Source organism: Podarcis cretensis (genome assembly GCF_951804945.1).
Source record: "Podarcis cretensis genome assembly, chromosome: 13".
Taxonomy (NCBI): domain Eukaryota; kingdom Metazoa; phylum Chordata; class Lepidosauria; order Squamata; family Lacertidae; genus Podarcis; species Podarcis cretensis.
The window spans coordinates 34,708,989-34,713,507 of NC_137182.1; positions in this window are offsets into that span (position 1 = coordinate 34,708,989).

The window sequence follows — 4,519 nt, forward strand, 5'->3', positions numbered from 1 at the left end:
TGAAGTCAAAGAATGCACGTCAACATCTGGGAATGGGGAGGAGGTTGCAAGCCATATAGTACAGATGCCTGCTTGAATAAGAGAACAGGAAAGAACAATAAAATTGGCCAGTCTCTTCCCTACCCACTTCCTCATCTTAGATCCTGGTTTGGTGGCCATGAAAGCCAGAACAACTGTGATAGTTTTTGCCAGCACACAAGAAACAGCCACTGAGAAGATGATGCCAAAAGCAGTTTGTCGGAGCAGACATGTCACCTTCCAAGGTTTGCCAATGAATAAAAAAGCACACAGGAAGCAGAGTAGAAGGGAGATGAGGAGTGCGTAGGTGAGGTCCCGGTTGTTGGCTTTGACAATGGGAGTGTTGTGGTGCTTTATAAACGTCCCTAGCACCAGAGCTGTCATCATAGAAGAAGAAAGAGAAAAACAGGCTAAACTGATCCCCAAAGGTTCTTCATAAGACAGGAAACTTACTTTCTTGGGAACACATGCATCTTTCGGGGGGGTTGCATAGTGTTCATCTGGACATTTAAAACAGTCATTCATATCTGAAAACAAAAAGTCTGATGTTAATCTTCACTCCACAAATCTTACTAACTAGATGTAAATGTTCCTCATGCACAGTTAAAGCATATGTAGCCCTACCACCCTAACACACTGGAAGTAGTGATTTGTCCATGGCAGTTTTGTGACAGTCACCATATGTACATCTAAACAACAGTTATATCCCATGATTAAGGACAGTGATGCAACAGGACAACTACTGTACATTAAAATCACAGTGATTATAAAATCCTGATTTTCCTTTGAGTAGGCAGCTATTTATAAATCTTGAAGTAAGAGTAAAAGCTGTTCTAAGATTTCTAAGGCGCACTGTTATCATTTGTCCAATTATTCCTACAAGACTGAGAGAACAACATCCTGTTCAATGAAAAGAGCAAAAGAACCTGTGATATTTCTAGACTCAAGGGCAGTAATGGGGGATAAATTTGGTCCACATTTCATAGCTTATCAACCTGACCTGGCACTCCCAAGGATCTCCCTAACTTTGTGGTGCAATCCTGGTTCATGTGTATGGAGGTCCTGGGCTGCCCAGATGACAATACCCTCTTTTGGCCTCACTGATGTGATCAATAAGAAAGGAAAACAATACATTTGGCACCAGCTTGGCTGTGGGAATTGCCGGTAGGAGGCAAAGAAGACACCATTCAAGTGCATTAGGGCCTCAGCTCTAGATTTGAGTTTGATTTACTTCAGGCATAGGCAAACTCAGCCCTCCAGATGTTTTGGGACTACAACTCCCATCATTCCTAACCACTGGTCCTGTTAGCTAGGGATGATGGGAGTTGTAGTCCCAAAACATCTGGAGGGCCAAGTTTGCCTATGCCTGAATTACTTCTTAGCTTATTCTTTTCCAAGAGATGTCCTTTCAAGGCAGGGGGTATCGATTGTTCTTGGGGTTTACTCCTGAATATTTCCTCATAAATGAATACAGCCACAAAGCAGTGGAAGTTTAGGATCTGAGTTTTCCTTTTCCTAGATGAAATTAGGAAGCCTTCACAGGTTGATGGTCCCATCTGCCCCCCACTTCTCTCCACAGCATGTGCAGAAACCACCTTCTTGATCATTGGACCCACTATTGGTCTTGTCCATTCAGTCTGCTGCAGCCTGTCTTCTCATGAAGGGCAAGTCCCTAACTCACGGAAGTAGCCATTGGCTACCTTCACTTGGTTAGCTGGCCATTGAAGCTGTTCCCGGGGTGTGGCCACTATTGGATGCTGACAGCTTCTAGAAGTCACAAATGAGAGCCAAGTACAGCAGGGGGGACCAGTGATGGACAAACTACCCAGAAGGAGCACAGCATGTCTCCCACCAAAGATATTGCTTTTCATACACCCCCCACACACACCACAGATCTTAAGTTGCAATAAAATGTAAAATGTAAAATGTAAATTTTTTCTTTGTTACACTGCCTTTCATTTCACCCCATTGTTTGTTCATATCACTGCTTTGATTGATGCTATGATATTTGATAACACTGGGTTCTTCTGTTAGTTTCAGCAACTGAACTTAAGCATTTATTATATGAAATTTGAGCTAGGAGGATGCATTCTACTTAGCTCATGCAGCGTTTCAACAGTTCATGACCAGAAAAATAATGGATAAGTGCAGTGAAAAGATTTAGAAGAAAACACAGCTTGCCCCTGGCTCATTAGGGTATGATTGTCAGATTCTTTAACCTGCCCTCCCTTTTTCGACTGACTCTATAGGAAAAGCTGTACATCCCATTCAAAATTGAACCTCCCAACGTCAGGAAGAACTTTCCAACAATAAGAGTGTTGAATAGTGGAATGGACTCCCTCAGACTCTCCTTCACTGGAGGTTTTTATGCAGAGGTTGCGTGGCCATCTGTCATGGAAGCTTTAGTTGAGGTTCCTGCATTGCTGAGGTTGGACTAGATGACCCTTGGAGTTCCCTCCAACTCTACCATTCTATGATTTTATGTTATCTGCTGTTATTTTAGTTTATGGTGAGTTTATTCTGCATTAACATTTATTGTACATGGCCCTGTGACAATATGGTGAAGATAAATCCTTAATAAACAAGTAAATAAAATGATATTTACATATCAGTTCCTCTGGATTACAGCCAATCTTAATACTAACTTCTACAATATAGTTCTTACCCTTCTCATTTGAGATCTTCCCTTCTGGACATGGGAAGCAGTCATAGCAGCAAAATGGTTTCCCCTCTTTCACTTTCTTCCTAGAACCTGGATGGCAAGTCTCACTACATAACGAAAGAGGTCGTGTCTAATGCATAGAGGAAAGAGGAGAAAACAAATCTTGAGGATGATCACCCAGACATACCTGGAATACTGTAGTCGGAGATCAGCAAAAAAAATGTCTGGGAAAATCTAGACGTATGGCAACCCGTGTTGGCAGTGTCGTTTTTGCCGATTTTCCTCAAAAATAGCTCAAAAACTTCATTTTTTGCAATTTTGCCAATAATTTTAATTCTATTATGTTTATTCACTCTCTTTGGCTCATCCAGAAACTAACGTTACTTCTGAACTCATATCTTACGTTTCTTAACTGAAGTGCTTAAAATATGACTAGTTCTACATTTCATTTGTTATTTTCCTGTTTCCAGAGCAGAAAATCAAGTGTTCAAAGGGGTTTATTAGGAAAGTGTTTAATATAGTTAATCCTGATTTCTAACATGGTAGGGTGAACATGTACTGAGAGTATCATGGACCTTCATAGCAATGCTATTGTGTGTTTTGTGTAGGGAGCTCAAATGTAACCTAAAGATAAGTGTCTTCTTTGTAGAAACCCACTGTTTAAAAAATGCTGATTTGTAGACAATAAACTGTTCTTCAGGCAGTTTATTATTTTGAGAAACTCAGAAGAAAAGAAAGTAATATTTCTAAATTTAAAGCAGATACATATTAGGTGAGTGCACCAATAACAGCATTAGGTTCAGACTCATTCTACACAATCATTGTCTGACGAACTATAATGCTTGACCCAAGCCCATCCAAGTCTGCTTCAATTCCTCACACCCATTCAATATTGGGATTTTTTTAAAAAGACAGATGTTCATGGAATTTGCAAGCACACTAGTGCCCCTACAGGGAATGAATCCTGATAAAATATAGGTAAATGGTTTAAGAGGCTTTTATATAAACTGTTTCTCTCTCTCCCCTTTCTTTTACATTCCTTTTTTATGGAATTGGGTGGAATTTCCAGCAAGATCTGACATCATTAGTACTCCAGAATTTCAGAACTATAGTTTTCAGAAAGACAATTTTTCCACAAGGCCAGCTGTTAGCATTTGGGTATGAATAAAAAAAGCTATAACTTAAACTCCATTAATGATTTGTGAGCAATTATCTGAAAATCGGTCATGAGAAGGATGCCCTGGAAAGAAAACTGCAAAATCATAGAAAAAGAGGTCGAAGGTTTTTTGTACTAATAAACATTAACATTGATTTTGAGTGAGAGAACTCAAAGGGATTTGCTTTCTGAGTAAAATGATTTTTTGTGATTACAAGGTTGACATGTCAATAACCACAGAAATTTCTGTATGCTGCCTTTCCACTCTGGTGTTTGCTCTCCTTTCCCCCTTCATTCCATCCTGGCATGATGGCATTCTTGTATAGCACTGTTATAATTTTAGAATTGCCAAAACACCACAGAGCACTCCACAAGTTCCTCTTACCATTTGTGCCTCCTTATACAGCTTCTGCTTCACCTCTGACCAGCACAGTATTCCTATGAGGCACCCTGCTTTGCCTTTGATTTCAGGATTTGTCTAATTTTGATGCTCTTCCCAGTTAATGCTATAGTCAGCAAAAAGATGTGACAATGAAGCAAGACTGAATTGCTTGAGTATCACTATAAACACTGAGATTCAGCATACAAGCAAGAGTCAAAGATGACCCAAACTGTGCATGTATTGTAGCCTACCTGGTTAAACCAGTAGTGCCAAGTGATGGCATCCTCATTGATGGTTAACA